Below are 17,050 nucleotides of genomic sequence, written 5' to 3'. Positions count from 1 at the left end.
TTTCCAAGAGTAACATAGTAACATAGTAGATGACGGCAGATAAAGACCCGAATGGTCCATCCAGTCTGCCCAATCTGATTCAATTTAAATTATTATTTTTATTTTTATTTTTCTTCTTAGCTATTTCTGGGCGAGAATCCAAAACTTTACCCAGTACTGTGCTTGGGTTCCAACTGCTGAAATCTCTGTTAAGACTTACTCCAGCCCATCTACACCCTCCCAGCCATTGAAGCCCTCCCCTGCCCATCCTCCTCCAAACGGCCATGCACAGACACAGACCGTACAAGTCTGCCCAGTAACTGGCCTAGTTCAATCTTTAATATTATTTTCTGATTCTAAATCTTCTGTGTTCATCCCACGCTTCTTTGAACTCATTCACAGTTTTACTCTCCACCACCTCTCTCGGGAGCGCATTCCAGGCATCCACCACCCTCTCTGTAAAGTAGAATTTCCTAACATTGCCCCTGAATCTACCACCCCTCAACCTCAAATTATGTCCTCTGGTTTTACCATTTTCCTTTCTCTGGAAAAGATTTTGTTCTACGTTAATACCCTTTAAGTATTTGAACGTCTGAATCATATCTCCCCTGTCTCTCCTTTCCTCTAGGGTATACATATTCAGGGCTTCCAGTCTCTCCTCATACGTCTTCTGGCGCAAGCCTCCTATCATTTTCGTCGCCCTCCTCTGGACCGCCTCAAGTCTTCTTACGTCTTTCGCCAGATACGGTCTCCAAAACTGAACACAATACTCCAAGTGGGGCCTCACCAATGACCTGTACAGGGGCATCAACACCTTCTTCCTTCTACTGACTACGCCTCTCTTTATACAGCCCAGAATCCTTCTGGCAGCAGCCACTGCCTTGTCACACTGTTTTTTCACCTTTAGATCTTCGGACACTATCACCCCAAGGTCCCTCTCCCCGTCCGTGCATATCAGCTTCTCTCCTCCCAGCATATACGGTTCCTTCCTATTATTAATCCCCAAATGCATTACTCTGCATTTCTTTGCATTGAATTTTAGTTGCTAGGCATTAGACCATTCCTCTAACTTTTGCAGATCCTTTTTCATATTTTCCACTCCCTCTTCGGTGTCTACTCTGTTACAAATCTTGGTATCATCTGCAAAAAGGCACACTTTTCCTTCTAACCCTTCAGCAATGTCACTTACATACATATTGAACAGGATTGGCCCCAGCACCGAACCCTGAGGGACTCCACTAGTCACCTTTCCTTCCTTCGAGCGACTTCCATTAACCACCACCCTCTGGCGTCTGTCCGACAGCCAGTTTCTGACCCAGTTCACCACTTTGGGTCCTAACTTCAGCCCTTCAAGTTTGTTCAACAGCCTCTTATGAGGAACTGTATCAAAGGCTTTGCTGAAATCCAAGTAAATTACATCTAGCATATGTCCTCGATCCAGCTCTCTGGTCACCCAATCAAAAAATTCAATCAGGTTCGTTTGGCACGATTTACCTTTTGTAAAGCCATGTTGCCTCGGATCCTGTAACCCATTAGATTCAAGGAAATACACTATCCTTTCTTTCAGCAACACTTCCATTATTTTTCCAACAACTGAAGTGAGGCTCACCGGCCTGTTGTTTCCTGCTTCATCCCTGTGACCACTTTTATGAATAGGGACCACATCCGCTCTCCTCCAATCCCCAGGAATCACTCCCGTCTCCAGAGATTTGTTGAACAAGTCTTTAATAGGACTCGCCAGAACCTCTCTGAGCTCCCTTAGTATCCTGGGATGGATCCCGTCTGGTCCCATCGCTTTGTCCACCTTCAGTTTTTCAAGTTGCTCATAAACACCCTCCTCCGTGAACGGCGCAGAATCTACTCCATTTTCTCGTGTAACTTTGCCAGACAATCTCGGTCCTTCTCCAGGATTTTCTTCTGTGAACACAGAACAGAAGTATTTGTTTAGCACATTTGCTTTCTCCTCATCACTCTCCACATATTTGTTCCCAGCATCTTTCAGCCTAGCAATTCCATTTTTTATCTTCCTCCTTTCACTAATATATCTGAAAAAATTTTCATCTCCCTTTTTTACATTTTTAGCCATTTGTTCTTCCGCCTGTGCCTTTGCCAAACGTATCTCTCTCTTGGCTTCTTTCAGTTTCACCCTGTAGTCCTTTCTGCTCTCCTCTTTTTGGGTTTTTTTATATTTCATGAACGCCAACTCTTTCGCCTTTATTTTCTCAGCCACTAGGTTGGAGAACCATATCGGCTTCCTTTTTCTCTTGTTTTTATTGATTTTCTTCACATAAAGGTCCGTAGCCATTTTTATCGCTCCTTTCAGCTTAGACCACTGTCTTTCCACTTCTCTTATGTCCTCCCATCCTAAAAGCTCTTTCTTCAGGTACTTTCCCATTGCATTAAAGTCCGTACGTTTGAAATCTAGGACTTTAAGTATCGTGCGGCCGCTCTCCACTTTAGCCGTTATATCAAACCAAACCGTTTGATGATCGCTACTACCCAGGTGAGCACCCACTCGAACATTAGAGATACTCTCTCCATTTGTGAGGACCAGATCCAATATCGCTTTTTCCCTTGTGGGTTCCGTCACCATTTGTCTGAGCAGAGCCTCTTGAAAGGCATCCACAATCTCCCTACTTCTTTCCGATTCCGCAGACGGAACATTCCAGTCCGCATCCGGCAGGTTGAAATCTCCCAACAGCAGAACCTCCCCTTTCCTTCCAAACTTTTGGATATCCACAATCAGATCCTTATCAATTTGCTGCGATTGAGTCGGAGGTCTGTAGACTACACCCACGTAGATAGAAGTTCCATCTTCTCTTTTCAGAGCAATCCATATCGCTTCTTCCTCTCCCCAGGTCCCTTGCATTTCGGTCGCTTGGATATTGGTCTTTACATAGAGAGCTACTCCTCCTCCTTTATGACCATCTCTGTCCTTCCTAAAAAGATTATATCCCGGTATGTTTGCATCCCATCCATGTGATTCACTGAACCATGTCTCTGTGATAGCAACAATATCTAGATCTGCCTCTAGTATCAGGGCTTGCAGATCATGAACTTTGTTGCTTAGACTGCGAGCATTTGTGGTCATCGCTTTCCAGCTATTTTTCAGCGATAATCTCCTTTTTTGTATGGATTTTTGTGTCGTTTCACTTTCCGTTGCAATACTAAGAAATGAGTTGCTGATATTGCTTATGTTGCAGCCTTTACTACTATCACATCTTTTCTTTTGCCGGGGGTGGTCTCTATAATTGTCCTTCGTACATACACCACCCCCACCTTCTAGTTTAAATGCCTAGAAAAATATTGTCTAAATTTCTCTGCAAGGTTTCTTTTTCCTGCTGTAGTAATATGTAGCCCATCAGTGCAATATAGCTTCTTGTCCTTCCATGTATTTCCCCATCCTCCTATGTACCTGAAGCCTTCTTGATGACACCAGGCTTTGAGCCATCTATTAAAGTCCTCTGTGTTTTTCACTCTTTGCTCTCCTTTTCCATATGCAGGCAGTATTTCAGAAAAAGCTAAAGTCTTTACAAAAGGTTTCACGCCCTCACCAAGCTCCCGAAAAGCTTTTTGTGCTGCAAGTGTGGAGTTGTTGGCCAGGTCATTTGTTCCCAGATGGATAACAACATCAGTGTTAAAATCCTTAGTTTCTTCCTTAATTATAGTCAGTATTTGCCTGGAACTCCTGGTAGCTGAGGATCCTGGAAGACATTTCACTATTTTGGTCTCCTCGCCCTGTGTTCCAAGGTTAATGCCTCTGATGATGGAATCTCCCAACAGTAATAGTTTTCTGTTTTTGGCTTTTTTATTTGTACTTAGGGTGCTCTTGTTCTCTTCAGTTTCCTTCATTGGTTCAAGTCCCACCTCCCTTCTGTTTTCCTGAGTATCGCAGTGCACTAGTGGAGCGAAGGAATTCTGTAGAGGTAATATTAGTGAAGGTGGATGTTTCTGTGTTACATGTCGCAGTCTTCCTGAGCCTACTGTGACCCATTTATTCCTGGGCTGTTTTATTCTTTGAGGTAGAGGTGGTAAGTTGGTATAATTTTGTGGAGTGATGGAAGCTGCTTTAATTGTATTCAATTCCTGTTTAAGTTTGCAGAGCTCCTCCTTAATACTGGTAAGTTGAAGACAGATGGGGCAAGCCTTAAGCCTCCAAATAGTATGTCTTGGAATTAAAGCACCACAGTGATTGCATAGAATAAAGGTCATCTTGATTGGTTGTGAAGTGACCAGAAATATAGGCTCTATACCACCTAAAACACAGTATTTTAAACAAAAATGCAGGTTCTATCAGTGTTACCCTAAAACACAGGATTTATAACAGGATTTTCCCTACTTTAGTCACCCTGAGCCACAGGCACCAGAAATATAGGCTCTATACCACCTAAAACACAGTATTTTAAACAAAAATGCAGGAAGAGGAAATAAGATTTAACAGAGGAAAGAGAAGGATTTATTTTTTTGTGCTTTTTTATATTTTTTTTAGTTAGAAACAGGGAGGAGAAGAGAAATTAAGCAGATATAATGCTGAAAACCAGTGAAAAGAGCAGAATATGAAATGTTGAGTAACTTAGCTTTTTAGAAGTTCACAGGGCAGCCTTGTTTCAGCAATGTCCCAAAGAGTGGCCAATCCAGGGCACAAGTACCTGGCAGATTCTGAAATAGTATCAATTCCAGTTGTGTCATTACATTACATTACATTACATTACGGATTTCTATTCCGCCTATACCTTGCAGGTCAAGGCGGATTACAAAAGATTTGTCTGGACATTTTCCAGTGAAGATACAGTTTTTTGTTGTTTTTTTTTAAACATAGGGAGATAGCTGGATAGAATCCTATGGGAACTTAAGGGATGGATATTAAACTGACAGTGCAGAACTGTGAGAAAGAGACAAATGGAATACAGTTAGAGAGGGTAAGATTACAATCTATTTTTGGGGTTTGTTTACTTGGACTTTAATAGATGGCTCAGAGCCTGGTGTCATCAAGAAGGCTTCAGATACATAGGAGGATGGGGAAATACATGGAAGGACAAGAAGCTATATTGCACTGATGGGCTACATATTACTACAGCAGGAAAAAGAAACCTTGCAGAGAAATTTAGACAATATTTTTCTAGGCATTTAAACTAGAAGGTGGGGGTGGTGTATGTACGAAGGACAATTATAGAGACCACCCCCGGCAAAAGAAAAGATGTGATAGTAGTAAAGGCTGCAATATCAGCAACTCATTTCTTAGTATTGCAACGGAAAGTGAAACGACACAAAAATCCATACGAAAAAGGAGATTATCGCTGAAAAATAGCTGGAAAGCGATGACCACAAATGCTCGCAGTCTAAGCAACAAAGTTCATGATCTGCAAGCCCTGATATTAGAGGCAGATCTAGATATTGTTGCTATCACAGAGACATGGTTCAGTGAATCACATGGATGGGATGCAAACATACCGGGATATAATCTTTTTAGGAAGGACAGAGATGGTCATAAAGGTGGAGGAGTAGCTCTCTATGTAAAGATCAATATCCAAGCGACCGAAATGCAAGGGACCTGGGGAGAGGAAGAAGCGATATGGATTGCTCTGAAAAGAGAAGATGGAACTTCTATCTACGTGGGTGTAGTCTACAGACCTCCGACTCAATCGCAGCAAATTGATAAGGATCTGATTGTGGATATCCAAAAGTTTGGAAGGAAAGAGGAGGTTCTGCTGTTGGGAGATTTCAACCTGCCGGATGCGGACTGGAATGTTCCGTCTGCGGAATCGGAAAGAAGTAGGGAGATTGTGGATGCCTTTCAAGAGGCTCTGCTCAGACAAATGGTGACGGAACCCACAAGGGAAAAAGCGATATTGGATCTGGTCCTCACAAATGGAGAGAGTATCTCTAATGTTCGAGTGGGTGCTCACCTGGGTAGTAGCGATCATCAAACGGTTTGGTTTGATATAACGGCTAAAGTGGAGAGCGGCCGCACGATACTTAAAGTCCTAGATTTCAAACGTACGGACTTTAATGCAATGGGAAAGTACCTGAAGAAAGAGCTGTTAGGATGGGAGGACATAAGAGAAGTGGAAAGACAGTGGTCTAAGCTGAAAGGAGTGATAAAAATGGCTACGGACCTTTATGTGAAGAAAATCAATAAAAACAAAAGAAAAAGGAAGCCGATATGGTTCTCCAACCTAGTGGCTGAGAAAATAAAGGCGAAAGAGTTGGCGTTCATGAAATATAAAAAAACCCAAGAAGAGGAGAGCAGAAAAGACTACAGGGTGAAACTGAAAGAAGCCAAGAGAGAGATACGTTTGGCGAAGGCACAGGCGGAAGAACAAATGGCTAAAAATGTAAAAAAGGGAGATAAAAATTTTTTCAGATATATTAGTGAAAGGAGGAAGATAAAAAATGGAATTGCTAGGCTTAAAGATGCTGGGAACAAATATGTGGAGAGTGATGAGGAGAAAGCAAATGTGCTAAACAAATACTTCTGTTCTGTGTTCACAGAAGAAAATCCTGGAGAAGGACCGAGATTGTCCGGCAAAGTTACACGAGAAAATGGAGTAGATTCTGCGCCGTTCACGGAGGAGGGTGTTTATGAGCAACTTGAAAAACTGAAGGTGGACAAAGCGATGGGACCAGACGGGATCCATCCCAGGATACTAAGGGAACTCAGAGAGGTTCTGGCGAGTCCTATTAAAGACTTGTTCAACAAATCTCTGGAGACGGGAGTGATTCCTGGGGATTGGAGGAGAGTGGATGTGGTCCCTATTCATAAAAGTGGTCACAGGGATGAAGCAGGAAACTACAGGCCAGTGAGCCTCACTTCAGTTGTTGGAAAAATAATGGAAGTGTTGCTGAAAGGGGGCGTGGCTTAACGCGAGCACGGATGGAGGTGTGATCGTGAAGCTCCTCACCATCCAGGCAATGAAATATAAAAAAAAAATTTTTTCCTTCAAAATAATTATATAGAAAATATATATTTAAAAAGCTGAACAAATGATACAAAATAAAATCCTAAATTGCTGCAGTTGAAGTGAGGTATGTGCTGACAAGAGTCGGGAAAGCAGAGAGCCGTTTGTGTTTTCGGCGGTTTCGTGAAGTTTGAATGCAGCGCTGAAGCCGCGAAGTATATGTGAGTGATCAAACAGTTTGATTGGCGAAATTGTGAAAAAAGTTTATGTTCCGACCAGATATAACTGAAACAGAAAAAAGCTGACAAGAGTCGGGAAAGCAGAGCGCTGTTTGTGTTTTCGGCGGTTTCAATGAGGCTTGAAAGCAGTACTGAGACTGCGAGGTGCATGTGAATGACCAGATAATTTGATTGGGAAATTGTGAAGAAAGGTTGTGTTCCGACCAGATAAAACTGAAATCAAAAAAAGAAAAAAAAAAAAGCTGAATTGCTATAGATGAAGTGAGATATGTGCTGACAAGAGTCGGGAAGGCAGAGAGCCGTTAGTATTTTCGGCGGTTTCATTAAACTTGAATGCAGCGCTGAAACCGCGAAGTACATGTGAGTGATCAAACAGTTTGATTGGAGAAATTGTGAAAGAAATTTGTATTCCGACCAGATATATTGAAACCAAAAGAAGGAAAAAGATTATCCTTTGATAAAAAGGGGATTGAATAAAGAAAATTGAGAGAGAGGAATACCGGCATTTTCTCTCAATAATTAAGTGCCGAAGCGCTGAAAACAAATAAATATCAGCTTACTAAAATAAATAAAAATACTGAATTGAATACTACTTTCCTCTGACAAAGCTGCGATTGGGCTTGTGAGAGAGGAGACAGAGAAAAGGATCAACGGAACTTTAAAAAACTGAAGCAGCAAGACATCGAGGCAATTGAGAGACGCTGAGAAAAAACAGAAGACAATTTGCTTCAAGTTGGTCAAAATAAGGGAAAATAACTCTATAAAGTGTTGCTCTCCTCAATCAAAGCTGCGATTGGGCTTGTGAGAGGAGAAAAAAATACTAAGAATTTTTTTTTTTTTTTTTTTTTTGTCAACGCTGAAACGGTGTCTCATTGAGAGAAAGAGTGAATGTCAGAGATAGTGAATTAAAACTTGTGAAAGGAATTGACTAATCTGAGAGAGATCTAAGGGAAGGAAATGTTGTTGGACTGAAAGTTCCCCTCCTTCATTGAAACAGTGAAAGTGAGAAAAGTAAAAGAAAAAAGAAAAGAATTTTCAAACTGACATAGGTAAAGGAAAAAAAAGAAGGAAAAAAATCAAAAATAACCATCTAGCTAATATTAAAGAGATAAATAAACTAAAAAAGGAATATTCAAGATTATGACAGATAACTGAGGAAAAGAAAAGGGCTTAAAAAGAAAATTTCTACTTCAAAAGATAGAACTAAATCTTGGAAGAAAAGAGATTAAAAACCTAAGAATACCAAATCTAAGAGACTAAATATAAGAAATAAGAATAACCAAGAAAAAGAAAACAATAACATGGCAAGTACCAGACAAAACAAAAATGAGGCTGGTACATCTGCAAAAAGACAGAAACAAGACCAAATAACACCAAGCAAGATACCACTTCCTATCGAAGAATCAGACATTTTAAGCAAAGCAGAAGTTATGGAAGAACTAAAACAAATCAAACAAATGCTCAAGGAAACTATAACTAATATGTCGGAAATGAAAGAAGAAATTTTAAATATTCATAGACAAATGGAAGTTAACAACAAAAGAACAACTGAACTAGAATCAAAAATGGAAACTATAGAATGTGAATCAAAAAGATGTAAAAACGACAGCCTGGAATTAAATAAATTAAAAGATCAACTGGAGGACTACGAGAATAGAGGAAGAAGGAAGAACATCAAACTTTTTGGAATACAAGAAAATTTAGAGGGAAAAAATACTATCCTTTTCCTTGAAAATTTAATTCCAAAAATACTACAGTTAGACTTGAAACAACCAATTGAAATTGAAAGGGCGCATAGAATCCCAATTAAAAATTTAGAAAACAAAAACAGACCAAGACCAATAATTTTCAAAATGCTGAGATACCAACAAGCACTAGAGATACTAAATGCTGCAAAAAAAGATAAAAACCTAAATTATAAAGGATCAAGATTATGGTTTTTACCAGACTTCGCCAAAAACACAGCAAATAAAAGAAAAAGACTACTAGACATGAGACCTCTACTAAAAGAAAAAGGATTTAAATATGGTCTATACTACCCGGCGAAAATGAGAGTATCATCTGGAGACAAATCCTTATATTTTGAGGATCCCGAAAAACTAAAAGATTTTCTCTCTAAACCAGAACCTATGATATTTTAACATAGAACATTAAGATGGTTTTGAAGACTCTATGAAAAATTAGAAAATATGACATATCGAAATATCTGAAGAAATGGAGGAAAACAATACAAAGAAAAGACAATAATAATTATATGAAAGAAAGAACAAAATATAGGAAAATTATTAAATAATACACTACATATATGTTTAAAATAATTATATGTTGAAATCATAATACTAAGGAAATACAAATTAACATATTGTTAAATGGATAATGATACATTAATGAAATGTTATGGAAAATGATTAAAGATATAAAAGATCAATATAGATAGATAGAAGGGAAATTTGTTTAAATATTGAATATTGATTGCCTGGAATGGGGAGAATGTTTGGATTACAGTTCCAATGTGTATCCTTAAGCAGCCAATGTACTGGGTGGGAAAGGGAGGGACAAGGAGAATATTTACTAGAATAATTAAGGGAGATACATTAGGGTTAAATATGTGTGTCATGAAGAAAATTTTTTGGATATTAAATATGAAAGAGGAGAGGAAGAATAAGATAATGAAAAGTATTAAAATGTATAATGTCTTTTAAAATATATTCTATTAATGTCAATGGCCTGAATCATGTAATTAAAAGGAAAAAAGTATTAACATTTTTAAAAAAGCAAAATGCGGATATTTACTGTCTGCAAGAGACCCATCTTAATATGAAGGAATCACAGAAATTATCAGGTGGATGGATAAAGGAATGTTTTTTTGCTCCAGCAGTGGGTAAAAAAGCAGGGGTTGCAATTCTTATAAATAAAAAATGTATGGCCAATATAAAGGTAAAAAGTTCAGATCCACATGGAAGATGGATACATATCGATATAGGTATGGGAAAAGATACCCTGACGTTATTTAATATATATGCCCCTAATTCGAATCAATCAGAATTTTTCAAAAAGCTACAAAATATGTTATTACCACTGGCTGCCTCTAATTTAGTGGTGGCTGGAGATTTTAATGCTATAATGGATCCATTATTGGATAAAAAACCAGGTAAAAATATTAAATCTTTAGGTCTAGATAATTTAGTTCGATCATGCGATTTGAAGGATATATGGCGTATTCTTCATTTTAATGATCAGGAATATTCATTTTGTTCACAGGTTCATAAATCATTTTCAAGAATAGATTATATTTTTGTTTCAACAAATAAAGTGCAACAGGTGATTAAAGCCTCCATTGATCCTATTATCATTTCGGATCATGCGGGAATATGGATAGAATTACAATTAGATCAATTAGAAAATAATAGACCTCTTTGGAGATTTGATAATGCATTGCTTGTGGATGACAAATTTTTGGAAAATTTTAAAACACAAATTAATGAATTTTTTCAAACAAATTTAGTGGAAGATACATCTATAGAGAATGTATGGGATGCATTTAAAGCAACTATGAGGGGTAATATTATATCATACTCAGCTTTTATTAGGAAACAAATTAAAAAACAATATATAGAATTAGAAAAAGAAATAAAAATATTAGAAGCTAAATTGATAAGTAAATGGGAATATGAAGTTTTGCAAGCTCTTTTGAAAGTAAAAGGTAAATATAATGAATTAACTTCAAAAATGATAAGAAAAGATTTGTTTTCCAAGCAAACAGTGTATTATGGAAATTCTAATAAGGCGGGAAAATTATTAGCAAATTATCTTAAGGCAAAAAAAAGGAGAACTAATATTAATGGAATAAAAGATGATAATGGTATAATAACAAATCAAACAAATATAATATTAAAACAATTTTTAAATTTTTATAAGGATCTATATTCTTCCGAACCTTATTTGGAGAAACAAAAAGATGGAAAAAATTTTTTAGATTTAATTAATGGACCTAAAATTCCTGATCATATAAAACGAAGTTTAGAAGAACCTATATCATTAAAAGAATTAGAAACAGCATTGAGATCTCTTAGAGTTGGATCCGCTCCAGGTGGTGATGGTTACACAGTAGAATTTTATAAAACATTTCAAAATATCCTCTCCACACATTTATTAAAATTATATCAGACACAACTTATAAAAGGTAATATAAAAGGTACTATGGCTGAATCAATAATAATTGTTTTGCCTAAGCCAAATAAAGATCCTACTTTGGTTTCGAACTACAGGCCTATATCTTTGATAAATGTTGATAATAAACTTTTGGCGAAAATTTTGGCTTTGAGATTAGCCAAAGCTCTCCCACATATTATAGATATGCATCAAACGGGTTTCGTTGCTAAAAGACATTCCTCCAATAACTCTAGACTATTATTTCACATGCTAAACTTATCAAAAAAAATGGATGAACCGGCCTTTACAGTTTCATTAGATGCCGAGAAAGCATTTGATAGGGTAGAATGGAATTTTATGTATCAGGCTTTAGAATGGTTTGGTATAGGTTCTGGATTTATACAAATGGTAAAAACATTGTATAGCTTCCCGATTGCAAGATTAAATATTAATAATATGATATCTGATGGTTTTCAATTGCAGAGGGGAGTTAGACAAAGCTGTCCTTTATCTCCTTTGTTATTTGATGTTGTATTAGAACCCTTATTGTTAGCAATACAGCAAACGAGGGAGATACAAGGTATTCCATATTCAGATATGGAATATAAAATTTCGGCTTATGCGGATGATATTTTGCTTTATTTGAGAAATCCAGAGTCTACCTTATCTTCTTTATTGGAATTAATTGATAAGTTTGGCAAATTTTCAGGTTATAAAATTAATTGGAATAAATCTGAAATTATACCCTTGAATGTTTACTGTGTAAAAGGATTATTTGATACTTTTCCATTCATATGGAAAGAAGAAGGATTTAAATATCTAGGCATTCAAGTTAAAAAAACAATTGAAGATACTGTAAAAGAAAATGAAAAATATGTATTAAAAAAAGTAACGGAGTTATGTGAGCAATGGAACCCATTACATATTTCTTGGTGGGGAAGAGTTCAAACTATAAAAATGATGATGTTGCCTGTGGTTTGCTACCAAATGAGTATGATACCTATTTATTTTCAGGGGTCCTTTTATAAAAAGCTTAATAGAATATTAACAAAATTTCTTTGGCTTGGTAAAACACCTAGAATAGCTTTAGTAACCTTACAAAAATCAATTAAGGAGGGAGGGGTAAATTTTCCAAATTTCTATAGGTACCATCAAGCCTATATTCTACGTCAGGGTATGTATTGGATCCTCCCAGAACTTATAGATAATGCACCAGATTGGTTATATTTGGAATGGCGCCTTATGTTTCCCCTAAATTTAGTTCATCTACCAAGTATTAATATACCTAAAAGATACAAAGAAAATAAAATAATAATGGATACTTGGAAAACATTGAGATTTATTGATAAATTAACACCCATCCCAATATACAAATCAACTAATCAATCCATATGGATAAACTCCAAGATCAAAATTGGCGGAGCTCAAATCCTTTGGAAGAACTGGATTAATGCAGGCATTAGAACTCTAGATGATATTATCTCAGAAGGTAAACTGCTGGATTTTCCACAATTGCAACACAGATTTGGTTTCAATAAAACACAAAGTTTTAAATGGTTGCAATTGAAGCAGGCCATTCAGGTTGGGTTCCCTGAATGGAAAACATTGAATAATCAATATAGTTTAAAGTTCTTATGCTTTAAAGCAGACTTCCTAGGACATCAAGCCGCATTGTGGTATAAATTAATATCTGGATATTTAAATAAAAAACCAAAAAATGGTCTAAGAGACATTTGGAGCATTGAGATTGGACATCAAATTAATGCATCTCAATGGCCACTAATTTGGTCTTGGAGAATGGGATGTACAGTGTCAGCGTCTATGAGACAAACATGGTTCTTTTTATTACATAGAGCTTTTTAGACCCCTACTCGTTTGCAAAAATTAGACAGTTCTAAGTCTAATAGATGCTGGCACTGTAATCTAGAACCAGGGACATTAGATCATTTATTATATCATTGTCCTTATATTAAAATTTTTTGGAATTCAATTTGGCCACAAATTAATAAATTAATGGAAAATCATATTGCAATATCATATGATACAATTTTATTTGGAACAATGATGAGAATAAAAAGTCAAATTTCACCAGAAAATAATAAGCTTTTATTAATTATGACAGGGGTTGCCATTCAACATATAACTAACAATTGGAAAAATTACAACAACCTAAATTACACATTTTGGTGGAATACAATATGTCATATTTTCAAAATGGAAAGAACAATAGCAATACAAAAGGGGACATATAATAAATTTATAAAAATATGGGGGCCATTGACAAAATACTGTAATGAATAAATAATATGATGTTTTCTTCTTCTTTTCTTCTTTTAAGGATTTTTTTTTTTATGACACACATAAAGGGGGGGTAAGAAAAATTAATTTATACATAGTATGTTATAATATATTATACAAAATGTAACGTATGAATAAAAGGTAATAAAAGGGTGAGGGGAGGGAAATGGGACAAAAAATTGTTTAGATTATATTGTATTAGATATAAAAAAGTTATTGAATATTTATCAATTGTATTCTAATATGTTGTATACTTTTTATAAAAATTTGAAAATTAAAATATTAATATTAAAGTAATGAAAGGGAGGGGGGAGGGTGAGGGGGGAAAATCAAATTCAGATATATAATGTATTAGATATAAAAGTGATAATATGCATTTATCAATTGTAATTTATTATTATGTACACTTTATGAAAAATTAGAAAATAAAAAATAATGGAAAAAAAAAAAAAAATAAAAAATAAAAGCATTCCCCCTACCATTGTTGTCTCTCTCCCTCCATGCTGTGCCTTGCCTTCTGGCCTGCCCCCCGGTGTTATCTTCGGGCCGGTCCATGGTGCGATCAACACGGCGTCTTTGGGCCGGCTCCCTGAGTGCTGCATTGTGGGCAGCGTCCCGTGCCTCATCTGGAAGCCTTCCCTCTGACTTAAAGACGTCAGAGAGAAGGCTTCCGGTTCAGGCGTAGGATGTACATAGGATCTTTTTCCCACAGCTTTGTGCACTGCAGAACTCAGGGAGCTGGCCTGAAGACGCCACGTTGATCACACCATGAACCGGTGGCTGAAGAATACTGTCTTCTGCCCAATGGACATGCCGGCCCTGTGGACCGGCAGAAAATTTCTGCGGACCGGCGGTTGAAGAACACGGTTCTAGTACATAACTGCATAGGGGGGCATTGATGTGGAAGAGGCATGAGCAAGCCATGGGAATGTCGTTAAATGATGCACACGTCTTACAGCATGCTGTTAGCTGCATGTGAATGATGCCATAGTTAGGAAGATGCATTTACCCCTGCTGTTCACATGGCATGAGTATGCTTAAAAGTTGGCACGTAACTGCCAACTTACACCAGTATTCTATAACAAATTTGGCATGTTAGTTTGCTGTTTTGCAGTACTAGCTTAGCACTCAGATTTTTGGAGCCTAACTTTAAGCATCCTTTATCAAATTGCTTCTTGTGTGTTTAATTTTAAATATCATCAGATGCTATGATTTATAGAGAAAGCTGCAGTTGTGATAGACTTGTGGTTCAGGTTGTAGCTCTATGGTATGCAGATCTAGGTTACATTTCACTGTCTGTTAGGATGAATGGGTCCTAGGCATGTTGTAGAGGTGGTACATTCAAACCTAAGGAGGGAGAGAAGATGATTACCGCTTCCGAGGTAGTCAAAGAGCAGCACCTGAGGAAGTGATGTCATTGGAGTGAGTGGTCACTCTGGGGTGAAGTTCCATAGGAGCTGCGCTAAATTGTGCTATATTTTCCTCTGTTGGTGGACTTCTTAATCAAGATATGTTTGTGTCCATTCCAGAACACTGATATAGGCTCCTGAAGAAAATTAGAAAGCTACAAATTATTGGCTGTGGCTGGAACCATTGATAGTGAGGTTAAGGCTGAACCCAAGTGCTGGTGGACAGAATACAGAGCATTTCTCTATGCTCTCCAGTGAATTGCTTGCTGTATTGGAAGGGCCTCTGTATTGGAAACTCCTAGGTTGGATGGGTTCTCTTCCGGTGCCAATGCTGGCACTGTGGGCAAAAATTTCCAATATCTTCCGGTTTTTATAAGATCTTTGCTCTGCAGTTGATACATTTGATGGTACAGGTATTTAATGGGATGCATCGTGGGGAGGAACTCCCTGATTCCATGCAACCAGTGCAATAATCATCCTCTGTAAACCAGGAAGGGAAAGTGGATCTTCTTTCAGATTTCCGAATTCTTTGAACAAACAAACACACTACACCCAAATCAAACTGGATTTCGTTCTAACCACTCAACTGAACTATCTCTACTAGGTCTCACTACCACTATCTTATATTATCAGGACCATGGGAAATCAGTTCTTATGATATCCCTTGATCTATCGGCTGCCTTTGATACAATCGACCATGACTTACTCCTCGACCGTCTCAAAGACAGCGGAAAAAACCGATTCAGCTCTTCTTTGGTTTTCTTCTTACTTTGCTGATAGGAACTATCACTTAACATAGCTAAATCTCGAGGGATTCTATTCCCTTACAAAAATAAGGACTATCTAATCGGACAAATATTTATCAATTCAGTTCCCCTACAAATAGTACCTAAACTCAAACTTCTAGGAGTCATCTTCGACAAAGACCTTACTTATCATTATCAAATTAGTTCCTTGACCAAAAACTGTTTTTACAAACTCCGTTTAATTCATTCTATAACTTCTGTTCTAGAACCATCTTCGATCCAAATCCTAATTCATTCTTTAATCATTTCACACATAGACTATTGTAACTCTCTTTATCATGGCATAACTCAAAAAGAAACCCACACATTACAATTAATCCAAAATACTGCAATCAATCTTATATATAAAGCCAAAAAATACGATCACGTTACCCCGCTCTTTCGAGAAATACATTGGTTACCTGTTTCCCACCGAACTACATATAAAATTCTTCTGTTAACTTTTAAAATAAAGACCTCCCACCTTCCAGTATTCCTAGACAAATATCTCATTCCTCATACCCCTTCTAGGGTCCTTAGATGTACGAATCAAAACTTATTGACAGTACTCTCAATCAAGGACCTATTCTACACTAGAAATTCCATCTTTTCTTTAGTCGCACTCTCGCTCTGGAACTCAATGCCTCTTTATCTCCGTAATGAAAACTCCCTAAACAAATTTAAAACGAATCTTAAAACATTTCTTTTTAAAGATGCCTATCAATAAATGGAAAAAAACAAAACAACTTTTTATCTTTTCTTTTTTTAAGATATGCCATCCCTACCTTCCTCTCGTTATTCCCTACCCCTCTATCTTTCCTCTTATATTTTTTTTTATATATTGTAATTAAAACATCCCTACCCCCTAGTACCTTTTGTCTCTAATAAGTCCTAATTTGTCATAGTTTTAGTTTTACCTTTTTTTTTAAATTTCATATTAATTACATTTTTAAAATGTAACAGGTTTGGTTTTTTTTAATTCTTAACATTGTAAACCGTCCAGATACATGTGATGGTTGGTATATCAAGCCTTAAATAAACTTGAAACTTGAACTTGAAACTTGATATTTTCTAGTATCCCTCCTCAATTTAGATAATAAGATTGTAGCTAAACGTTTAGTTGACCGACTAGCAAGTTTGCTCCCTTTGTTCATACAAGCTGATTAGACCGGGTTTGTCAGTGGTAGGTAAGGAGCAGAAAATGTGAAGAGTTTATAGAATAAACGAATATCTTACATCCAAATCAACAGGCTTTAGACAGCATCACTCTACTGAACATTCATTGATTG

Source organism: Geotrypetes seraphini, chromosome 1 (genome assembly GCF_902459505.1).
Source record: "Geotrypetes seraphini chromosome 1, aGeoSer1.1, whole genome shotgun sequence".
Classification (NCBI taxonomy): Eukaryota; Metazoa; Chordata; class Amphibia; order Gymnophiona; family Dermophiidae; genus Geotrypetes; species Geotrypetes seraphini.
The sequence above is the reverse complement of the archived record's forward strand: the minus strand, read 5'-3'. Positions refer to the sequence as shown.